This window comes from Natrix helvetica (genome assembly GCF_964273705.1).
Source record: "Natrix helvetica genome assembly, chromosome: 6".
Classification (NCBI taxonomy): domain Eukaryota; kingdom Metazoa; phylum Chordata; class Lepidosauria; order Squamata; family Natricidae; genus Natrix; species Natrix helvetica.
The window spans coordinates 58,007,713-58,032,708 of NC_138553.1; the positions used below are offsets into that span (position 1 = coordinate 58,007,713).

The 24,996-nt window shown below is 43.7% G+C and overlaps 1 protein-coding gene across 1 annotated transcript in view; it reads right to left on the reverse strand.

Annotated features, from left to right (window-relative positions):
• The window catches only part of IMMP2L (inner mitochondrial membrane peptidase subunit 2), a 142,728-nt gene extending 118,088 nt beyond the window's left edge, over positions 1-24,640 (reverse strand). The window contains exon 1 of the mRNA XM_081957468.1: positions 24,448-24,640. The gene's annotated coding sequence lies outside the window, so the exon portion shown is untranslated. The remainder of the gene's footprint in view (positions 1-24,447) is intronic.
• Between the last annotated feature and the right edge of the window lie 356 nt (positions 24,641-24,996).

The following is a 24,996-nucleotide window of genomic DNA, read 5'->3' on the forward strand; positions in this document are numbered from 1 at the left end:
TTAAAATCAAATTTATTTTAATAAAATATTTTTGAGTAAAAACCTATCTAGATAGTTTTCTATTTAAGATATATTAATAATTTAGTTTATTCAGCATGAAATGGAGTTTAGTTATGTAGCTGTATATTCTGCAATATTGGGACTGTCGGTGAGTCAACAGCAAGTCAGAGAAGGAGTTGCTGCGGGACAGAGATGACAGTTGCTCTTTAAAAATTACGATTTAAATTGAGTTGATTTAAATCAAGCCTTTTTACTAGTGATTTAAATCATGATTTAAATCAAATCCACTCTGCTGCAAAGTGCTGGACAAGACCTGTGCACACCAAAATGAAGCTCTGGAGGGGCGTGTAGAGACCATCAAATGATTAAAAAAATAGTATCACATAAGCTAACATGTCCTAATCATGTAGATATATTTGGGATCTTTTTCAGTCATTATAAATTATTTGGACCATAAATTAGACAAATTATAAGTTATAGCTGCATATGCTTCAATATTATGGTAATAAGAAAGACTAGGAAATTAATTTCTTCTTGGAAATTCATTACATCAATTTATAATGGGAAAATACTCCTTTAAAGCTGAAAGATAAATTCATGAATATTCATTCAATAATGAACTTCAGATTCCTAAATATGTCAAGTGACTTAATATGAATTTTAAAAAGAATGTTGTAGTAGAAATTTAGAAGTGAACAATTTATCTTCCCAGGAGTCCTGTTTTTGCAGCTTTTTGAGGCTCTTCAACTACTCTCACTGAAAACTCAGTGTGGGAAACTAGGGTGGCATCCGACGAAAACTAGTTGGCCGCCACCAGCTCGTTGATATGCTGATGTGCTCGGACATCTGTTATAGGGGTGTGTTGCTGTAGCTCCTGCAGCCACAGCAAGGATGATCAGTTGATGAAGGAGGCTGTGGTGGCTGCTTTCACCGCCCAGGCGGCCGCCTGATGACCCCTCTGCAAGATGAGGTCCGCCTTCTTGTCCTCCAACTTTAGGGCATCTTCTGGTTCCCCTGGCAGGGTGGTAGTCGTGTGCAGAGCCACGACTGGAGTGTCGATGGAAGGTTGTGCCAGCATCTTTGCTATCTCCTGGTCCATGTTAAAGAAGAAACTGTCTGTGGATAAAGGTGAAGGGCCCGCAGTGGGGGATGCCCACTGGCACTTGACCAGGTCAAGGAAGGCCTTGGGCGTAGGTATCGTGTCCGCCTCGATGGTCTGCTCATCAAAAATGTTCTCCGCTGAGAAGCCTGGCGTGGAGATGGAACCTCTGCAGCTTTGTTGCCCAGCTAGAGGCTGTCTTGGCCGTGAAAAGCAGAGATGTGAACAGTGAAGGCTGGAACAACCTGGTGAATGTAGGCTTGGGAGGCGGCATGCCTTCATCATCAGATAGCTTGCTCTCCCTGATCTCTCCCTCCTTACTTTCCAGGTCGCTGTCCTCCTGGAATGAGGCTGAGGAACTGGGCAGGTCTTCCTCCTGGACATCCAGGTAGTCCCGGGCCCTGGGAGGGGAAGGAGGGGCCCCCTGTGGCTGTTGGAATGCCACTGCCATGCATTGCTGAAAGGCCCTCATCATCATCTCCTGGAAATTGGGTGTCCCTATGGGAGGGGGCTGTCCCATGCCTTCCTGTGCCGGAAGAATGCCCAGGCCTGGAGATCCTGTGGGCAGGGTTGCTCCCAATGCAGAAAGGGAGGGGGATTGCCCCCCCTGAGCAGGGCCCCAAAGGCCAGAGGTGTCTATAGGGATCCTTGCATTGGTAGGTTCTCCTCTGTGGCTCCAATGGGGGAGGGAGTCCCTGGTGTGATGACCTTGGCATAAAATAAAGGCAGACAGCAAGGAGCTTGAACTAGAGCTCGTCTTTATTCAGCGACAGCCATCTGTAAAGTAACTTCTGCCCTAGATGACATCATTAAAAAAGGTTAACTGTTTCCTAACCTTCTTAAAGAGCTAAGCACAATTGCACTTAAAATATAACATAAAGCATACACATCATTACATCTCCCTTCTTAAGTCTAAAACATCTAATATGTTACAAAATCTTTCCATATTTTTGGTTTAATAGCTCGACCATAGCGAGAGAACGTTACCGCTGTCTGATCATCAGTAAAGTTACTGTCAAGTTGTGAGTCGGTCCCAGCATTGTTACATGCTGATATGCTTACATTCTCCTCGGCATTTTTGGTAGGCTGTATATCCGTGTTCAGTTTTGTGCTATCATGCGACTGCGCTTCACTTTCCTTGTTTTCTTTTTCTTCCAACGCAGCATCGGCAGCCATGTCTGGACGCAGATGACACCTGTTTCTTCTCAATTGCTGTCCACACTTGGTTTCAACTACATATGATTTTGGTGAATTGCCCTCTTTGACAATTCGAGCAGGTTCCCATGTTTTCCCAGTGACTCTGTGTCTCACAGCTTGCCCGGCACACAGTGGACGAAGAGGCTTGGTAGATTTATTAAAATACAGTTTTTGCTTTCTCATGTTTATGATCCTCTGAGCTATTTCCCGCTCATGTGCGATGGAACGAGGCTGCAATTTATGTGGAGCAGTAGGCACTGTAGTTCTCAGTGTTCTTCCCATTAACAGCTGAGCTGGTGAGCATAAGCCCTCAATGGGTGTTGCACGATAGTTTAGTAGGCCCAAATACACATCCTGCCCTGACGTTTGTGCTTTCTGTATAATGGATTTGGCTATGCCAACATACTTCTCTGCTAGGCCATTGGCCTGTGGGTGATAAGGGCTTGTGGGTTTGTGCTTGATTCCCCATTCATGCAGGAAGCACTGGAATTCGGCACATGAGAATTGTGGCCCATTATGAGACACCAGTTCTTCACACACTCCATGTCTTGAAAGTATTGTCTTGAAGGCCCATATGACTGTTGCAGCTTTTAAACTTCCCAGCTGCACTAGTTCAAAGTATTTGCTGTAGTAGTCTACTATTATCAGATAGTGTATGTCTCCAAAATGAAAAATGTCCGTAGCCAGTCTCTGCCATGCACGTGAAGGAGCATTCCACGGTGTAAGAGGTTCTTTCGCATTGTTTTTTTGAAATGTCTGGCAAGTGTCACACTTCTTTACAAGTGTTTCAATGTCAGAGTCCAAATGAGGCCAGTAGACTACCTCCCGTGCTCTGCGCTTACAGAGAGTGATGTCCAAATGTCCCTGATGAATTTGTTCCATTACTTCTGCCCGCTGCGACTTAGGTATAAGAATACGGTCACCCATTAGTATGATATCCTCATAAATGGATACTTCATCTTTCACAGGCCAGAATTCCTGCAACTCAGGACACAGCTTCTTGCGTTTTTCTGGCCAGCCATTGCGGGTTAATTTCTCTAGTACTTTATCCTTCCCAGTGCAGCTGGGAAGTTTAAAGGCTGCAACAGTCATATGGGCCTTCAAGGCAATACTTTCAAGACATGGAGTGTGTGAAGAACTGGTGTCTCATAATGGGCCACAATTCTCATGTGCCGAATTCCAGTGCTTCCTGCGTGAATGGGGAATCAAGCACAAACCCACAAGCCCTTATCACCCACAGGCCAATGGCCTAGCAGAGAAGTATGTTGGCATAGCCAAATCCATTATACAGAAAGCACAAACGTCAGGGCAGGATATGTATTTGGGCCTACTAAACTATCGTGCAACACCCTGTAGACCAGCAATTAGTTCATGTGATTTCTTTTGAAATATCTCCTGTGCTGATGCTATGCCGAAAGGCACCCTTGTGAAGCGCCATCGACCCGCAGGAGAGTTGAAAGTAGTGAGATAACTGCTAGCTTCGTCAAGACGCAATTGCCAGTAACCAGACTAGGCATCTAGTACACTGAACACTGTTGCTCCTACTAGCTTGTGTGCTATATCCTCTATGGTGGGGAGTTTGTAGTGTTCTCTCATTATTACTTTGTTCAAATCACGTGGATCGATGCATATACAAATTGCACCTGTGTTCTTCTTCTCCACCACAACCATAGAACTGACCCATTCCGATGGTTCAGTGACCTTCTTTACTACTCTCAACTTCTCCATCCTAGTGAGTTCCTGTCTGACTTTATCCACAAGAGTTAGAGGTATTTTCCTTGGCGCATGGATGACAGGCTGTGCACCCTCCTTTATACGTATGTTGCTTATGCCTGGGAGACACCCCAGGCCCTTGAATAGATCACAGTACTCACGTTTAATGTCAGCTTCCGTCAGACCTCTGTGCCCACCATCCACAGTCATTATGATCTTCACAAGTCCAATCTCTTTACTTGATTTGAGACCTAGCACAGCTGGGGCTTGCGTTTCTATCACAAACAATTGTAAAGCCCTTTCCGATCCCTTGTAGGCACATTGTACATGGCAGCGACCCATTACTTTCAGCTTTTCACCACCATATCCCATTAAATTTGGTAAATTCAGAGTCTCTAAAGGGGATTCATCCCTGAGGTGTTCCAGATATATGTGGCTTGGCACACAATTTACTTGTGCTCCAGTATCTATTTTGAATGTGACTGGAGTTTTATTGGCCCCCATCTGTAATGTTACATTGGCTTCATCTGCAGACTGATGTGCTTTCTGTATCGCTGCAAGATATATCGAGGAGCAGTCCAGGTTTGACCCTGCATTGTCATCATTGTCCTCTATAGCATATACAGCCAGTGTTTGTGGCCTTTCGGTTTGCAAAGACAGTTTACACACCCTAGCAAAGTGTCTCTTTTCCTGCATTTGTTGCATGTTTGCCCCCTTGCAGGACAGACACTGTTTTTATGGTGCATATTTCCACAATATCCACAAGCTGCTTCTCTGTTACTTGTTCCAGTGCCACAGGTGCCTTTTGTTCCTTTGTATGCCCTTTCTTGACCATATCTACTGCTTTGAGTTTCTATAGCATTGATATGGTGCTGTGTTCCTTCCAGTATCTGCATGTCTTTTCTTGATATTTCATATGCTCTGGCAATCCTTACAGCTTTCTCAAGATTTAAGTCTTCTTCCTGCAGCAGTTTTTCCTGGACTTCCTTAGACTTACTGCCCATCAAAATACGGTCTTTAATCATATCTCCAGTATCATAAAAAGCACAGTCTTTGGCAAGCAAGCACAGCTGGGTCATCCAATCATCCACAGATTCACATCCACACTGGTTTCTCTCATAAAACAGTTTTCTCTGCACTGTGGAGTTTTTTTCTCGGGTTACAGTATGCTTCAAACTTTGCAAACAGTACCTCTGTTTTCCTTTTGTCCTCTGCAGTGATCTTCCCACTTGCTTGCCAGGCTCTGCACACATCACGTCCTTTCTGTCCCACACATATTAGAAAGTGTGCTGCTTTTTGCTGATTAGTCCATTTGTTTGCATCAGGTCCTGCAAACACAAGCTCTATCAGTTCCTTCCACCTTAACCAGTTTTCAGATATATTCCCTGATTCCAAATCCAGGGAAGGAGTGTTCTTTGTGTTGCTGTTTGCTGCCATGACTCTTCTCACCCCACTCCTGGTACCATGTGATGACCTTGGCATAAAATAAAGGCAGACAGCAAGGAGTTTGAACTAGAGCTCGTCTTTATTCAGCGGCAGCCATCTGTAAACTAACTTCTGCCCTAGATGACATCATTAAAAAAGGTTAACTGTTTCCTAGCCTTCTTAAAGAGCTAAGCACAGCAATTGCACTTAAAATATAACATAAAGCATATACATCATTACACCTGGAGCCTGCCCCTCTGTGCCCATGCCTGGGGTGCTCTTGTGACTGCTTGCCTTCTTGCAGAGCCTTTCCAAGTTCTGATGCCTTCGCCTCTCGTACTTGGAAGGAGACTTGGGAGGTTTCTGCCCCCATCCTTCCCTTGGATCTGCCCTGGGGGAGAGGTGCTTCTGTTTTGATTTAGTCTTTCCTCCCCCCCTCCTGTGGGCAGTCTCTGGGAAGGTCACTGACCTGGTTGAATGCTCTTCTGCCCCTCCGGTGTGTGGAGTTAATTGGTTATTCAGTAGTTGGCAAACCACACTGATTAATCAGTCAAAGTCCACATTCCTTCCTCTTAATCCTTTGCTTATGGAATTTACACAGACATCACATTCCATGCAGCAGAATATTAACTTGTAGAGAGTCACGGATCTATATCATGAAGTGTCCATGAGGTGTCCATGAGGAGAGCATGTATTTGTAAACCAATCAGTGTTTGCCAAGTGGATTTTCTTTCCAATGAGCTTTTGCTATTCTGAGAAGCTTGACAATAAAACGGAGCACTGGAGAGATACTCAGTGTGGGTGCCTTCCCAGTGGGTGCCGTCCCATCTCGGTGCCTTCCCATCAGAGTGCCTTCCATCACAACCTTACTCCTGTCTGCATCTGCTTTTCTACGTCACCAACATCTGGTGACCCCGACGTGATCTCCTCATACTCATTCGGCCGGACCAGCCCAGGTGCACCACAGCAAACTTCGCTCCCAATATTTTGTGAGTATTGGGGGGGGACTGTCAGCTCCGCAGAAGGTTCATGCACAAGAGCTGCAGAAATTACTTAAATGTAATGAAGTGACAGGAGTTAGTCTACATGAGTTAGAAAACTTAGTAGGTGAAATAGGTTGTCAATGTCCCTGGTACCCCGAGGCAGGAACTTGGGAATTAGGGGACTGGATAAGAATTGGAATACAATTACATACCGAGCCACAATCTCCTATTCAACATTTATTGTTGTGGCAAAAATGTAAGGATATAATAGAGAAGATGAGGACTCATAAACTCAAGGCACCATCCCCACTGCTCTCTTTAATCCCAGAGGAAGGATTTGCTCCCCCTCCATATATGCAACTAGCTTTACCGGCTACAACTATGTTGTGGCCAGTGGAGTCTAGTTCCCCTTCTGCTCCGGTATCCATTGTCTCTACAAAGGAGCCAATTGGAGCAGTCCGAGCAGGATTTCAGGAAGAACAGAAAAAGGGAAATCTCACAGGACAAGAACTTCCAGAAGGGCTTCAAGCCTTTCCAGAGGTACAAACAGTTGACCCACAAGGCCAGGCCCAATATCAGTGGAATCCATTACCATATCAAGTGTTAAAGAGAATTGAGGAAAAGTATCACTGAAATGGGATTACGTTCTACTTATACGGCAGGCATGCTGGAAGGTATTTCTAATGGTTATCAGTTGATCCCACAAGACTGGAAAGAGTTGTTTAGAATGCTTCTTACACCCGCACGATATGTGGTTTGGAATTCAGAATACCAAAGAGAGGCCATACATGCAGGGAACAATTCAGGAGGACAGTTCATACCAGATCAAATATGTGGAGTTGGAAATTTTTCTAGCATAGAACAACAAGCTGCAGGAACACCTCCACAAGCCTACCCCATTGTAGGACGATGTATCATAAAGGCCTTTCAGAGACTGCCAGTGTCAGGAAAACCTAGTAAATCTTTTTCATCCATATGTCAGGGTGCAGGAGAGGCTTATTCTGATTTTATTGATAAATTACAAGAAGCCATCCAATGGCAAATAGATAATGAAGAAGCTAGTGGGGAATTGATGAAATGACTAGCTTATGAACATGCTAATGCAGATTGTTGTAAAGCTCTGATGTCTATTATAAATAAAGGAGAATATACTTTAGCGGACATGCTGAAGGCATGTTCAGACATAGGCACAAATGCATTTCAAATGGATGCATTAGCAGCTGCACTACAAAAAGAACACTTTGGCAAGCCCAAAGGAAATTGTTTTAATTGCAAAAAACCTGGACATTTTAAACAGCAATGCCAAGCTCCAGGTGGAGGAGCTTATAAAGGCAATGGACCGGGGGCGGGGGGGGGCAAGGTACCAGACCACAAACAGTTTGTCCCAAATGCAAAAAAGGACAAACCTCTTTTTGCCTTTACTGTACCAGTTATAAATTCAGAAAAGCCAATGGAAAGATATCAATGGACAGTTTTACATCAAGGTATGCTGAATAGTTCAACATTATGTCAGCACTTTGTATCTAGAGCTTTAGAACCTTTTAGGAAAAGATATACTCAGGCTGTAGTTTATCATTACATGGATGATATTTTCGTATCGGCACCAAAGATTCCTTCAAATTGGCTATCTGAATTGACTCAAGATCTTGCAGCTTATGGATTGCAAATAGCACCAGAAAAGGTACAAGTTAAATAACCTTTTCTTTATTTAGGTCATAAGCTATTACAGACCTATTCACACCCACAAATTCCTCAATAAAAAATAGAGGATACATTGTCATGTTAAATTACAACAGCTTTTAGGTTCAATTAACTGGTTACGCCCATATGTGGGTCTTCCTACCATTATACTTAGCCCTTTACTTGGTGCATTAAAACTAAGAGATAATCCTTCTGATTGAATACAATTGACAGCAGCGCAGTATTTGACCAAATAAACAATGCATTAAAATTAGTCTGGGTGGATAGATGTCAGGACAACACGCCTTTAACTATCATATTCATTCTCACTCAGAAACAACCTACAGCTGACATAGCTCAAGAAATCATCCTACAGGGCAAGACTAAAGTTCTTTATTAATTATAGAGTGGTTATATCTTTCACATAGTCCAGGACATACCATTAGTACACCAGCTCACATGTATGCAGAACTACTATTCAAGGGAAGAGAGCAATGTAAAATACTCATAGGGCAAGATCCGGCTAATGTTGTAGTGCCTCTTCCTTTGGAAGATTGGGAACGAATGGTTAGTTTATCTCCTACATTGCAAGTGGCATTTACAGGTTTTGTAGGAAGGGTTTCTTATCATGTACCTTCTGATCCATGCCTGCTAGCTTTTAATCAGGTTGACATTAAGGTTCAATCTGGAATTTCATCTACTCCAGTGGATAATCACCTTGGCCATAGAACAAGTCATCCTCAGTCACAAGTAATGTATAGATTGTTACCTAATCCTGAATGGCATGGTCCGGTTCCTTTGTTAACATGGGGACGAGGATATGCTGCTGTGCTTGCTCCAACAGGACCTGTGTGGATTCCAGCACGGTATGTAAAACCTTGGAAAGATGTCGTGGCAAAAGGATTGAAAAATCCGATACCCAACTTCTACCTCAGTCTGCAGAATCCTCAAATGGATCGAGACCGGGCATCTCAGAAGAAACATAATTCAATTTGGGGACAAATTAAGGCTTTGTCTGCTCAAGCCAGTCAGCTCTTGCAAGATCAAAATATGGAGCCAACACCAGAGAACTTTTTAGTGGCTGCTTTTTCTTGCTTAAATGCGAATTATCTCACTATTGTGTTGTGTATACTTTTTACATGTCTTTTCCCTGCAACTTTGGCAACGATATCCCCACAGGAAGGCATTCCAGAACAAGGACTTTGGGACCAAAATCGCTTTCTGTGGAATGTTAAAAATGTTTCAAAAATGATTAACAGAACTGACTTTTGAATTTGTATGCATTGTAATCATGGTAATAATTGGTTTAATTTGTTGCTGTTGCTCCATTCAATGTGTACCTACATTAATAACAATGTTTCGGTCCAGAATTCGACCACATAGACGCGATGTAATGTATGCGTGCAAATGGTTAAAACAAAATGAATTAAAATAAAAGAAAGGAGGAAATGTGGTTAATTGGTTACTCAGTAGTTGGCAAACCACACTGATTAATCAGTCAAAGTCCACATTCCTTCCTCTTAATCCTTTGCTTATGGAATTTACACGTAGATATCTCATTCCATGCAGCAGAATATTAACTAGTAGAGAGTCACGGATCTATATCATGAAGTGTCCATGAGGTGTCCATGAGGAGAGCATGTATTTGTAAACCAATCAGTATTTGCCAAGTGGATTTTCGTTCCAATGAGCTTTTGCTATTCTGAGAAGCTTGACAATAAAAGGGAGCACTGGAGAGATACTCAGTGTGGGTGCCTTCCCAGTGGGTGCCTTCCCATCAGGGTGCCTTCCCATCAGAGTGCCTTCCCATCACAACCTTACTCCTGTCTGCGTCTGCTTTTCTATGTTACCAACACCGGTGGGGCTGCTGGACGGATTAGCAGCTGCCTAGCTTCCTTCTTCCTTGGAGCTGCTGGGCGCTGCCATCTTGGACCACGTGGGTCCTCCCGGCTTCAAAATGGCGCCACATTTTGAGAAAAAGGCGCGACTTTTAAAAGTGCTCACCTAGCTGCTGGGGCTTTCCGGAGCTGCCGAGCACCCTTGCCGCTGGATTCTTGCCTCCTGCTTCCTTCCGACGCCACTGTGGCCAGGGATTTCTTCTTCAGCTTCCCTGCGATCGTCTGGCCACACAGAGGTAATGCGGGCACTCTGCGGCGCATAAGAAAGCCGCGGTTAGCCGCTCGACCCTGTGGGGAGCGGCGGAGCGCTCCTGCACTTGTAGAACCTCCGGGGCAGGGCTTGCCTCCAGGAGGCTTGTGCCATCTTCCTTGCTTGCCTGGCAAGGGTCCTCACTGAGTGACTCCGGTCTCACTCAGTGGCCACGGCAGCGTGCCGCCCCAGAGGGCTTGTGGCAGTCCTTCTTTGCAGATGGGAGGCTAAAGCGTGGTGCTGGGAGGCAAAATTCGCAGGTCCAAGTCTTTTTTCCTTAAAATTCTAGAAATTTGCTGGAGATCCAGAATGGTCAACCCTCCAGTGAGTGGACTGAGTCGATAACTGGGTAGCACCTGGTGACCAGTGGGAGTTCCCAAAGAGCTTGTCTGACTTAGTCCAATCAATGAGAGGACAAGGTTAACCCAGTCTGGATACTCCTCCCTCTCACTATGAAGAATATAAGCCATTCTATCACTATGCTAACATTTGATTATGATTTTTTTTATAAAAAGTTTATTTTTTCATTTTCATAACAAATAACCACATGTATACTCTTACATAACCAACATTATTTTATATCATTAAATATTTACATCAATTTGTCTTATCATCAACCCCCAAGAACGATTTTTGGCTCATCTGTTCTCCATACACCATATCTGTACCCTATCCATCACTTTCTTCTCCCTCTCTCCTCCTCCTCCCTACCTCCTTTCTTCCCTCTGTCATCCTTCTCTACTTCCCCTTCCTCTCTCCTTCTCCTCTCTTCCCTTTCCACTCCTTCTCTCCTCCTCTTCCCCCACCACCCTGCCCTCTCTCCTAACCCTCTCTTCTTCCCTTACCTTTCTCCTCTCTTCCGCACTCTTCATCTCATTTACTTGGTGTATTTCAGCCTCTGAGCAAGCTCCATTTTATGTTTATGGTGTTTATAATTTCATTTCAATAAACATCTTTAATTTTAACATATATCCTCCTCTTTCTTTTTTTGAAAGAAAAGTTTACATATATAGCAATTATATTTTTACCACCCCAACTTATTTTTGGCCAGAAGGTGGAGCTGGTTACAATTATCAGCTATTCTCATCATAATATTGTATCATTACATGCCCAAAATTTTTAGTTCTGTCTTTATAATCTCAATAATTTTTATTATAAGTATGTTTCATGTTCCCCCTCCATTTTTCCATATCTTAACTTAGCTTACATTTAATTGTCTTTAAATAACAATCCTTGCTGTTCAATGTTCATTACAATTCCATTTGTCTGCTATGTAAAATAACAAGCAATACACACCTCACTGTCAGGCCTGCAGAGGTTCCTTTAAGAATCTTTGGCTTGCCACACTTTCTTATAATTTCCTATGATGTTTTATTAGTGTAGTCATTGGGGGGGGGGATCAAAAGGAGTAGAATTGTGGAATGTATTGTTGTCAATTTTTCCTAGCAGCCAAGGTCATCTTGGGTCTCAGCACCTCGACATTTGACCGGAAAAAGCTGGGTGGAGATGCCAGCGTGGAAGGAAAAGGATTGGGGCGTGTGATTGATTATGGGTGGAGGGATGAATCATGAACTTTCAACTGGGTGAATTCCCAGGACGTAAATCAGAGTTGAAATTCCACAGTACAATGCCAACATGCCTGCATTATTAAATCAGAACTTTAAGGATGTTTCTGCCTTGGAATTTGATTTTATTTCTACATGGTATTTGGAACGCTGACACTCACATTGTTCTTAAAAATTCTATATTATTTCAACTCTCTCTTTAAAATAAGGCACCAGCACACACCCCTCGCATGGGGGGGGAGCTGGAAAGGGGTGCTGAATTCCCAACGCTGACCGGGACAGCGTAAAATATCAGTGAACAATTATGAGTAAGCTTTTGGTGATAAGAAGCTGAGAGCCAAAGCTTCTCTGCTAACTTCAAAGGAAAAGGAATTCCTGCTTCAAGATTTATTGCAGTTGTCAAGAGAAACAATGAAGGGGAGGAAAAGGACTAGAAAATAAAAGGAATGGAGATCCAAGCCATCCCCGTGCAATCATCTCTGATGGGGTTCCCGGACCATTTCGGACAACTAAACGTGAGTGCATGCTCCCCCTTCTTCCCCCCAGCTTGGAAGCAAGGCTTGAAAAAAACCCTGGAGTAGAGGTTTTGACTCCTTCCAGACAGCAATAAATGAAATGACTTATTACCCAGCAACTGAGTGGGAGACAGATTCCCTATCAAAATGGGAATTTCAACCCAGACAGCAAGAAGGGATTGGCCAGCATCTTTCACTTGCCAGCCACAAATTGGGCTGCAACCAGTGAATGAAGCACCACCAGATTGGGTTTCCTTCCCAGAGTATGGATGGATAAGATGCCACTGGGCACCTCCTTTGCCATCAACATGGGAAAATGCTCCAAGCCAGCAGAGGGCACCTACTTGGCCAATAACTCCTCCAAGCCAGCAGGAGGGTCCTTGGCACATAAACCCCCCTAGCCAGCCATCGTTGGTTGAGCTGCAACCTGTGAAGCAGGCAACCCCAGGATGGGTCTTAACCCCAGGTCATGGATGGGAGGGATGCCAGAGGGCACCTGCCCTCCCTCAGCAGATGGCACCATGGCAGAAAACTGGGCAGTAGCCAACCGAGGGATTGACCTCCCCACCGGTTCCAGTCTCCCCTGCAATGCCCCAAATGGTTCTTACTCCACCTTCCTACAGAGAAGCAATCTCCACCATGGAAGATGGGTTTACCAAAGGGAGGCCTGCAGGATGGATGGCAGGACAATGTGCACCTGCAATGCCCCAACAGGTTCTTACCCCACCTTCCTACAGAGAAGCAATCTCCACAAGGGAGGAAGGGTTTACCAAGGGGGGAAGCTGCAAGATGGATAGCAGGCCAATGTGATGAAGAGGTTCCTAAGTTTAGAGATGAAACTAGGTTCCTTCCTTCGTGGGGGCCAATAAAATGCCACCATTGCTGTCAACTTGGCCACAGAGCATCAGAGTGCTTGGCTCCAGCCCCAATGCCACAAACGTGTACACCAACCACCAAAGCGGTAAGAAGAATGCCCCAGATGCCACCAGAAGAGTCATCTGGGCCACCAACCTCTGGAAGAGGATCCACAACTTAAGATGACGAAGTGTCCTACCAAGGGGGAGGCCTCGGAGGGGCAAAAGCCCAAACAACCTCTGGAAGAGGATCCCCAACTTAAGGTGACAAAGTGTCCTACCAAGGGGGAGGCCTCGGAGGAGGAAAAGGGCAAACAATCTCTGGAGGAGGATCCCCAACTTAAGGTGACAAAGAGTCCTACCAAGGGGGAGACCTCGGAGGGGGAAAAGCCCAAATGACCTCTGGAAGAGGATCCCCAACTTAAAGTGACGAAAAGTCCTACCAAGGGGCAGGCCTTGGAGGAGGAAAAAGGCAAACCAGGGATGATTGAATCCAAGAGCCCAGAACCTGCAGCAGAGAGCCCTAACCGACCATGGGAAGAGGTCACAATGGACTTCATCGTGGAACTCCCAGATAGCAGTGGGAATAGAGTAATCTGGACAGTTATTGATTTGGTTTCTAAGCAGGCACACTTCATTGCTTGCTCAGGATTGCCATCCGCAAAGGAATTAGCGAAAATGTTCGTGAAACACATTTATCGCCTGCACGGAGTACCCAAGAGGATCATTTCAGACTGCGGAGTCCAGTTCACAGCTAAGTTCTGGAGAGAGGTCCTGAGATCCATTGGGTCCACACAAGAACTGAGCTCAGAGGTTCATCCCAGCATGAATTGCGCAGCAGAGGGAGCCAATGCGGTGGTGGAACAATACATCCGGTGTTTTGTGGAGTATCAGCAAGACAACTGGTCGGACTTGCTACCCTTCGCCGAAGTGCCGTACAACGATGCAATCCACAGCAGCACAGGATTAGCGGGTTTCCAGATTACCAGTGGCATGGAATTCGTTCTCATGACTGAGTTGCCTAGAGAACCTCCTTCCTCCATGTCTTTGAATGAATGGATGGATACGCTAAAGAAAGGATGAGAGAATGCGAAGAAGACTCTAGCAGTTGCGGCAGAAGCCTACAAGAAGCAAGCTGATAAACATTGCTCCCTCCAAACCCCCTTTAGAGTGGAGGACAAAGTTTTTGTGTCTACCAAATACATAAAGTTACAGATGCCTGGTAAGAAATTGGGTCCAAAATTTCTAGGTCCTTTCCCAATAGAAAAGATAATTAACCCAGTTACAGTTCGACTCACCCTACCCAGACTACTAGGGAAAATGTACCTGGTATTTCATTGTAGCTTATTGAAGCCAGTAATGGGGTCTAGCATAAGGCCATCCACCCAAGCTCCCCCATCTCCTGTAGTGGTAGAAGGGGAGACACATTATGAGGTGAAAAAAATCTTAGATTCCAGGCTGTATAGGGGTCGCTTACAATATTTAGTGCATTGGAAGGGGTACCCTTTGTCTGAAGCTATGTGGGTGAAATGTTGGGATCTGAAAGCAGATAGCTTAGTGAAACAATTCCATGAGAACTTCCCTGATAAGCCAAAGGGTCCCCTGGGGGAGGCAGAGATTGTTAATTGTGTATAGCAATTTCTACTTTTACTTCTTTTGCAGACTTTTTTTTTTTTAAGAGAGGCCGCCTGTCAGGCCTGCAGAGGTTCCTTTAAGAATCTTTGGCCTGCCACACTTTCTTATAATTTCCTATGGTGTTTTATTAGTGTAGTCATTGGGAGGGGGGAATCGAAAGGAATAGAATTGTGGAATGTGTTGTCAATTTTTCCTAGCAGCCAAGGTCATATTTTGTCACAGCACCTCGACATTTGACATTTGAAGAAGCTGGGTGGAGATGCCAGCGTGGAAGGAAAAGGATTGGGGCATGTGATTGATTATGGATGGGGGGATGAATCATGAACTTTCAACTGGGTGAACTCCCAGGATGTAAATCAGAGTTGAAATTCCATAGTACGATGCCAACATGCCTGTATTATTAAATCAGAACTTTAAGGATGTTTCTGCCTTGGAATTTGATTTTATTTCTACATGGTAGTTGGAACGCTGACACTCACATTGTTCTTAAAAATTCTATATGTAGTCATATTTCAAATATTTTAACCTATATTTAATTATCTTTCCATTATCATATTCAATCAATTTTAGCAACTCAGTTTAATTATCATGTAAAAGAGTGAATCACATACCTCTACTTTATATTCTCCATGTAACAATTTCTAATTGTCTGATTTTTTCCTAGTAAGTCTTTTGTCCCAATTCTCTATTCCTGTTTCATCCCTTTTCTTTGTTGGGACATATCCCCCCTTTTCAATTTTCCCCAAGCCACTGTCAAACCCAGGGAAATCTTTTGTCTGCTATTTTTTTTCTCTTTATTGGGGAAATTTTTCAGTTTTATATTTGATTATGATTTCTGTTGGCAGCATAATGAAAACTGAACAAGGGTGTCACTATTTTTCAAAGTGTTTGTATTACTATTCTACCCTGTTTCCCTGAAAATAAGACCTCCCCGGATAATAAACCCAATTGGGCTTTTGAGCGCATGCGCTAAAATAAGCCCTTCCCTGAAAATAAGCCCTCCCCCCCAAAAAAATATTGCAACACAGCAGCAGCCATGAGGTGACCACACTCGCCGCTTCCTGCATCCCAAAAATAATAAGACCTCCTGTCTTATTTTTGGGGAAACACGGTATTTCTTTAAGGCACATATATTTTGGGTTCTCTATCTTGCTTCAAAATGTACAAAGTGCTCACCCAATGATCTCAAATAATCTCAAAGTACTACAACATTATGGAACCTGAATTAAATCTGTGGACACTGTACATTGGGGAGGGGACCTTTTGTGTCACAATATCATCACAAATCTTCATTTGAAGACTGTAGCTTCTAGTTCCTGAATAATTCTTTAATCATGTTTTCTATGGTGCAGTCTTCAAATAATTAATTTCTTTATGGACAAAATCTGAAGGACAGGATCCTACCCTAATTGTAAGAAATAAAAGGAATGCAGATTTATTCAAAATTATACACCAGCTCCAAATCTAGCATCTCCTATAGCAGTGATGGCGAACCTATGGCATGTGTGCCACAGGTGGCATGCGGAGCCATTTGTCAGGGCATGCGCGCGCTGGTCAGCTGAGTTCACCGTTTTTAAAAGCCATTTTTTCGCCCTCCCCAGGCTCCAGAGGCTTTATAGGAGCCTGGGGAGGGCGAAAAGAGCCTCCCCACCCCCCCCCGGAGGCTCCCCGGAGGCTTCAGGGACCATCCCCCGCTCCCCCCCGATGACTTCCGGTTTGCTCGGAGGGTCGTTTTGAGCACTCCGAAGGCATCAGGGAAGCCTCTGGATGGTCCCTAAAGCCTTCGGAACGCTTAAAACGACCCTCCGAGCAAACCAGAAGTGACTTCCGGTTTGCTTGGAGGGTCATTTTAAATGCTCCGAAGGCATCAGGGAAGCCTCCAGACCATCCTTGAAGCCTTCGGAACGCTTAAAATGACCCTCCAAGCAAACCGGAAGCTTTCGGACAGTCCCTGAAGCCTCCGGGGGGCCTCCGGGGGGTGGGGGAGGCTCTTTTCGCCCTTCCCAGGCTCCTATAAAGCCTCTGGGGAGGGTGAAAAAAGCATGTAAAAATGGAGGGTTGCGCCTGCTGTGCGCGCATGCGCACTGGGGGGTCGCACATTGCATTATGGGTGCGGCCCGGCCACACACGACCCCCCTGCGCTCCCCCCACTTGTGGCACACGAGCCAAAAAAGGTTCGCCATCACTGTCCTATAGAAACACAGGTCAGACATATAAATATTTAACAGTAACAATTATCATTTGTCTTAGAAGAATAGAGATACCATCAATCTAACATTTGAGAAGCAACTTTAAAAAGGCAAGAACGTATTTACATCTCAGGAATAAGCTGGTTTAGGGTTAGCCTTTTGTCTTTTACCTAAACTCTGGTATAGTCCCAAACTGGCATAGGAACTTAACTTTTCTAGCTCATTATTCTTTCTTTCCCCCTTTACACACAGTCCTCAACTTACAACAATTCATTTAGTGACTGTTCGAAGTTACAGCAGCACTGAAAAAAGTGATATATGACCATTTTTCGCACTTACAACTGTTGCTGCATCCCCATGCTCACATGATTAAAATTTGCACATTTGGCAACTGGCTCATATTTATGATAGTTGCAGTGTTCCAGGATTATTGTGAGCTTCTGACAAGCAAAGTCAATTGGAAGCCAGATTCACTTAACAACCGTGTTACTAATTTAACAACTGTCGTGATTGCCTTGACGATTGTGGCAAGAAAAGTCATAAAAACTCACTTAACAACCGTCCTGCTTAGCAAGTTTTGGGCTCAATTGTGGTTATATATTAAGGACTACCTGTAGTTAATTTTTAAATGGAGACACCTTTTTTACAAAATGTTCTGAAGGGCAGGCAAAAAGACAAGACAATGGGTAGATAATTTCAGATATAAAGCAGCTGGACTCAATGGAGAACATTTGCTAAGCAAATGGCTTAAGAGAAAGGTATTGTGTTTCCCTATATTACAGCAGCTTCAAGAGATAAAAGCGGCTATGCCTAATATTTGCAGGTAAAAGTCAAAAGTTCATTTTTTAGATTGTAGTAAAATTTTGAAAGCAGGTTATATGTGTTTATCATCAGAGTATTCTCTAATGCACCCCATTCTCTTTTTCTAAATAAAGCAAACTCATAAAGATAGTGTTGGGGTCAGGCACTTCTTTTTCATAGATGCTTATATATTATTAAAATCAACTTACTTTGGTTTAAGGTAGGTCATGGAGGGAACTGACAGATAAGAAGATATGTATCTGCACATACCCATATTTTTCAGAGTATAAGACACACTGGAGTATAAGATGCACCAAGGTTTTGAAGAGGCACATTTTTTTAAAAAAAGTAGGTAGGTAGAGGGATAGAGAGGGAGAGAAAGAGAGCGAAATACAGTAGGTAGGTAGGGAGAGAGAAAGAGTAGTAAGTTAGATAGATAGGTAGATAAAGGGATAGAGAAGAGAGAGAGAAATAGAGAGAGAGAGCGAGAAATACAGTAGGGAGGGAGAGAGAGTAGGTTGGTTGGTAGGTAGAGGGATAGAGAAGAAATAGAGAGAGAAATACAGTAGGTAGGGAGAGAGAGAGAGAGAGAGAGAGAGAGAGAGAGAGAGAGAGAGAGAGAGAGAAGATAGGTAGGGAGATAGATAGAGGGATATATATGTGCTCCTCTTGCTGTCACTTCTCCCTCCCCTCCCCGGGCATAGCAGGCTTCCTCTGCAGCTTCCAAGCCAGGGCAGAGAGATGACGAAGGGTGAAACGTTCGCCCCTGGGGATGACTCAGATGCTTCACTGGAGAAACGGACACACGCCAGCCCAGGCTTCCTAAATCTCTTGCTCCCCAGATTGTCCGCCTTGCAAAGAAAGCCCAACCAGATGCAAACGCCGCCTCCAGCCACCTCTTCATCCTGGTGAAACTACATTTTTAAAGGATGATCTGCGGGGGGGGGGATTTCCTGCACATTGGCAGTGGCGTCTCCTCACAGGGCTTCTCCCGATGTCCCAGGGGCGAAGCAACATCCCATAAAGGAAGGCATGGAAATCCATACAACTGGGGATGTCAGAAGAAGCCTTGTGAGAAGACGCTGCTGCCAATGTGCAGGAAATCTCCTCCCGCTCCCCCTTCAGATAGTCTTGTGGGCTGGCCGGAGAAGTCTTCAATGAAATTCGCTCTGTCTGTGCCTCTGCAGGCAGCAGTATCTCCTCGCAGGTCTCATTCTTCCTTCTCTTTGGCCGATTCCCATATATTTTCAAGCAAAACACTGCCAAGAGAGGGAAGTATCTCTTCTCCCTTCCTTGCCAAACTTTGAGTGTATACGTAACGTTTCACAAAGCTCCTTAATCCGCGGCTGTTGGCTCCCTCGCTTTGTGTTTTTTATACACATACCGACATACCCACCCTTCCTGGGAATGCCGTTTCCCACTCCCAAGATTCCGTTTCCAAGGAAAGAAGAGCGCTGGGGCCGCACTGGACTTTCCCACCTGCCCTGACTCCTGTCAGCCTCAACTTTGCTCCTGAAACCCTGCGGGCCACTTCTCTGCTTGAGCTCAGCCGAAGGGGGGGTTGAGGGCAAGGGCGAGATGAAGCTGATTGCTTCCCCTTTGCCTCCTCTCCCAAAAGCAGTCTCGGGCGGAGCCACTTTTGCAGCAGGAGACTCAAGCCGGCCTTCCGAAGGGTACTGTAGCAGCAGCTATCCACAATTTTTTTACCCTTATTTTGTCCCGATCCACGTGGCTCACTGGGCCACGTGGGTCGGGACGAAATAATGATTTAAAAATTGTGGATAGCTGCTGCTACAGTACCCTTCGGAAGGCCGGGGCAAGGAGCGTCGGGTGCATTATTGGCCTCCTGCTGCTTTTGTGGCCGTAATCGATGGCAAAGGCAGCCGCACCTGCTGGAGGCCACGGCCTGAGCAGCACCCGCAAATCAGCTGTTTTTTGAATGGAAGCCAGATCAGCTCAACTGATCCAATTAAGGAGCCGAGAAGCGCTGAGGTGACTAGGGAAGGGAAGGGCTTCCTTCTGTACTTGCCATGGCACCCTTTCACTTGGGCTTATTTTCGGGGAAGGGCGTATATTTACACCCACCTCAAAAACCAGGCGTGGGCTTATTAGCAGGACATGTCGTATTTTCGGGGAAACACGGTATATACACATGCATGCATGCATGCATACATACATACATACATACATACATACATACATACATACATACATATATATATATATATGTATTTGTGTTACAACCCCTGGTATGACTAAATATGGGAGGAAGGTCACTACTCCCTCTTTCTGTCCTTCGGCTTATCACAGAAGACCATGCAGGCAGAAAACCATATTTTTATTTTTAATGTCTCCCTTTATTTATTTATCAGTACAAATATAACACAAATATAAAAAGACAACATTAAAAATAAAAATATGGTTTTCTGCCTGCATGGTCTTCTGTGATAAGCCGAAGGACAGAAAGAGGGAGTAGTGACCTTCCTCCCATATTTAGTCATACCAGGGGTTGTAACACAAATACATACCTATTTCCCTGGCTCAACTGATAAGGAACAGAGCCCGTGGCTTAGTGGCTAAAACTCCTGCCTAAGATATATACAGCCCGGGTTCAAATCCCAGTAAGGGTATGGCTAGCTGATGAGAGCTAATTAGCTCGAAATAGATCTATACTAGTCTCCCTTTATTTATTTATCAGTACAAATATAACACAAATATAAAAAGACAACATTAAAAATAAAAATATGGTTTTCTGCCTGCATGGTCTTCTGTGATAAGCCGAAGGACAGAAAGAGGGAGTAGTGACCTTCCTCCCATATTAAGTCATACCAGGGGTTGTAACACAAATACATACCTATTTACCTGGCTCAACTGATAAGGAACAGAGCCCGTGGCTTAGTGGCTAAAACTCCTGCCTAAGATATATACAGCCCGGGTTCAAATCCCAGTAAGGGTATGGCTAGCTGATGAGAGCTAATTAGCTCAAAATAGATCTATACTAGTCTCCCTTTATTTATTTATCAGTACAAATATAACATACATACATACATACATACATACATACATACATACATACATACATATATCAGTAGGGAGGGAGAGAGAAAGAGAGTAGGTAGGTAGGTAGATGTTCCCAGGTGTATTTATCCATGTGCTGGAGAAGCAAATCACTGCCAATCTGCAGCACCTAAGAGTTTGTTTCTGCTGGCACAGCACTTGATCAATGTAATTCTCATCAATCAGTTAGAGCTTTCCAAAAGGGAAAAAAAAAGTTTTTACTCTGCAAAACCTCCCAAAAACGGCCCAGTTTTTTGCGAAAACGGGCCCATTATTTTTTTTAAAAAAGGCATGAATAGCCTTGGGGGGGCTTGCAGAGTGCTTCTGGAGGGGGGAACAAGCAAAAAAACGGCCCATTTTTTGCGTAAACAGGCCCTTTTTTGTCAAAAAAAAATGCATGCATAGCCTTATGGAGGCTTATAGAGTGCTGCTGGGGGCTGGGGGGACTGTTTTTTGCTAAGGTGTGCCTTATACTCTGAAAAATACTGTATATGTATCCCTAAATACCACAGACAAGATCCTAGGAATAAGGATACTTTGCCTGATCAAAAAAGTAATTACAACATTAAAAAATATCCTACCAAAATCTAGTAGCAATCTTTGTTTTTTCAAGCATATAGAAAATATAGTCAGATCTAATTTAAAAAGTTGCATCCCAGTTATGATTCCAGTCTGATTAGAGAAGCATACTTTTAGTCTATTGGAAATGTAATAATAGGATATTGAGCATAAAGATCACATTGAAATGAGCATTTTGTTTTGCAGCATTCTCACTGCCAATTATGGATTTGTTGAAGTTAAATGCATGCATTTAATTTGCATTCATTTAATTTGGTCAGGAGCTTGAATGTATGTACAAAGGGAGGCTCACGGATTAGAAAGTCAAAAAGATTGTTCCAGGTATTGTATGTATATTTGTTTCATACAAATAAATACATGGAACAATCTAACTTTTGGAATCTCCAATCTATGGATCTTTGTACATACGAGATCTAGCCGAAGTAGATATGTGAACATTTAATACAGATTTTTTTTAAAAAAAAAAAAGCTCAATTACTCCATCCAATTGTGATCAAGGAGTTGGAGGTTTGCTTTACTTTTACATAAAGATTGAAAGGCATAGATTACTACTGAGGTAAATATACAAGATTGCTATCAGGAGTTCTTTAAGTCTGAAACTTTTCAGTATCAATGGCTAGCACTTTACATACTTCTGTAGTGCTAGGTATGAAACACTGAATACAGATGAGTTGAACTCTTATACTCATTAGAGATGAGCAAATATTTTGGAAGAGGCATTTTAGCATTCAAGGGAACACATATTCAACAACTCTCTCTAGCTGGGTCTTTTTCCAGAATCAAGTGGCTTCTTCTGGAAGTGGCCAAGTACATGTATCCCTTTTGCTTTGTGAGGAATGCATTTCCATGCACAGAGAGCCAAGAACAGCTCAGAAAGCAGACATATTGTACATCTGCCTTAATGAGATAAACATAGCCATATACTTGTTCCCTGCATTAAGAGCAGGGAACAAGTGGAAGAATTTGAAGAATTTGTACAGCCCTAATAAATATTCACATCCTTATATCCATTCAAACAATTCTAGATGTCCTTGTCTGGTTGAGAATTGGCTTAAAACCAGTGGTGGGTTCCTGCTGGATCGCACCGGATCGCGCGCGCTCCCTTTCAGCGCTCCACCTGGCTTGCGCGCTCCCTTTCAGCGCTCCACCTGGCTTGCGCGCTCCCTTTCAGCGCTCCACCTGGCTTGCGCGCTCTCTTCCGGCGCTGAAACCGGAAGTACAGTCTTGCCCCGCCCCTGGCGAAGCAACGACGCCTGCCTGCGCTCCACCAGCTCGGCTGGGAACAGAGATGTTTCCTCAGCGGAGCGGAGCGCCTGAAAAGACTTTTCAGGCGCTCCGCTCCGCTGAGGAAACATCTCCGTTCCCAGCCGAGCTGGTGGAGCGCAGACAGGCGTCGTTGCTTCGCCAGGGCCGGGCAAAACTGTACTTCCGGTTTCAGCGCCGGAAGGGAGCGCGAGAGCCAGGTGGAGCGCTGAAAGGGAGCGCGCAAGCCAGGTGGAGCGCTGAAAGGGAGCGCGCAAGCCAGGTGGAGCGCTGAAAGGGAGCGCGCAAGCCAGGTGGAGCGCTGAAAGGGAGCGCGCGCGATCCGGTGCGATCCGGGAGGAACCCACCACTGCTTAAAACCCAAAATAATATGAGGTAATGATCAAGATATTGGTTTGACAAAACAAGAAAAACCATCAGGATCGACAATTTTGTTTTCTTCTCTTTTTACTGTGCTGTGTTGTTGTTTTACAGCTATCTGCTACCAAACTGAAAAATGCTTCATTTTCCTACTGTGCACTATTCAGTTTCATTAATAATAACAATTAAAGTTTAATTCAAACACGCTAAGCTATACTGCAGATTTTAGTTCATATAAGAGCTTTTTTTTCCTTGCAAGAAGCAACAACCTCAGCCTTCATTAGAGATTGAAATCAATTTAGGGACTTCAAAGTATCACTAACAGAGACTTAACACTTTTTTAAATAAGCAAAATTGTGTTCAAATAGTAACAATATGATACATTTTGACAGTAAGGAATTCCAGGGGCCTCAAAAATAAGCTGAAAGGCATATTGACTACTTACAGCCTCAGTTTCACATATTATATAAAAACCATAAATAATGGCTAATTTAATAAACTATAATTAATTATGGTTTAGCAAAAGTGCAAATCCAGCCATAGAACTTTTATGATATAGAATTACCTTAGGACTATTATTTAATTAAAATAATATTCCAATTTATAATGGCTAAATCTTAGAAAGGCACAATTCCTTTACAGGAAAAAAAAGCATTCATCAGCGAAGACACAAAAACAAAAAATGCCACTGAAGGCAAAAAAATACAAAATACTTGTGCAACCTAAACACGAAGGGGTTACAGTCCGGAGGTATTGGATTTAACAACTACAAAATAGTAAGCTTATGCTTTTGTGTATTTAAATACCATCCAACTAGGAGATAGTCCAAGGCATTTTGTAGTGTAATTCAAAAAGTTGCATATATGTGTATGACTGAAATATATGAATCAAATCACAACTTTCTTCAGCAATTTTAGAGGTTTGTTTATTTTATGATAACTATGTGTCCGTTTTTTAACCTACTTTTTCAAGTTTGGAAGTTTAATCCTCCAAAATAGAAATCAGAATATAACAGTACTATACCTTTTTTTCCCACAAAAAGAGGGAACGAAAATTACTCATATAAACACACTGTCCATTTCTCTATTATTTGTTCTGAAAATTTAGTCTTGCTCCTTTATTCAAAACGTGAAGGAAACTGCAGATTCCATGGTAATGTGTTCTATGCATGCTGAGGAACTTTACCCCCATTATCAGTTTACTAAATCAGAAGTAACATATCTCCTCACAGATTTTTACAATAAGGAAATCCAGCCAGCATAGTTTGTAAAATATTATTTAAACTTTTTCATTCCGTACGAGTCAGCAACTATAGCTTTTGCCTCCTTGCTTGCTCGGGTTGGGTGGCTCACATTGGAAAAACAAATAAAACACTCTGTCCAACCTCTTGCCTTTCAGACACGTTAGATGCAAACGCCCGAAATCCTCCAACACGTCCTTTCCGCCTTCCCGCCGCGCTCCGCTCGGTGAGGTAGAAAACGCGTCCGGAAATACCCAGGATTGGCTAGTGACAGCAGTCAACTGGAGCAGTCACGGGGCGGCGCTTGCCAACTGTAAACCCTGGACGCTGCGGCGCTGCGTCTCCTTCTGATTATTGCGTAGGGAGAAGAGGCGTGGCTAGCAGGCAGGTCGAAGCTGTTGTTGCGGTTCGGGAACCGAGGAAAGTTTCTGCGAAGGGATAGTTTGGCACCTTTAACACTAAAATGTATGGCATTTTATTTTCGGTAGTAGAACAGCCAACTTCTCTGTCCTGCCTTCTGGCCACATGGCTTCTTCTTCCAGAAGACTAAAATTTTGAGGCCTTGTATTTGATTGCAAAAGATTGCAGAATCTGGAAAGCTAGAATGCATGTTGAAAGGATAAAATCCGGTCTAGTTCCAAGTTGGGAGAAAGGTGCTGGAAATAAATGGAGGCTGGTTGCAGGAAAGCAAGT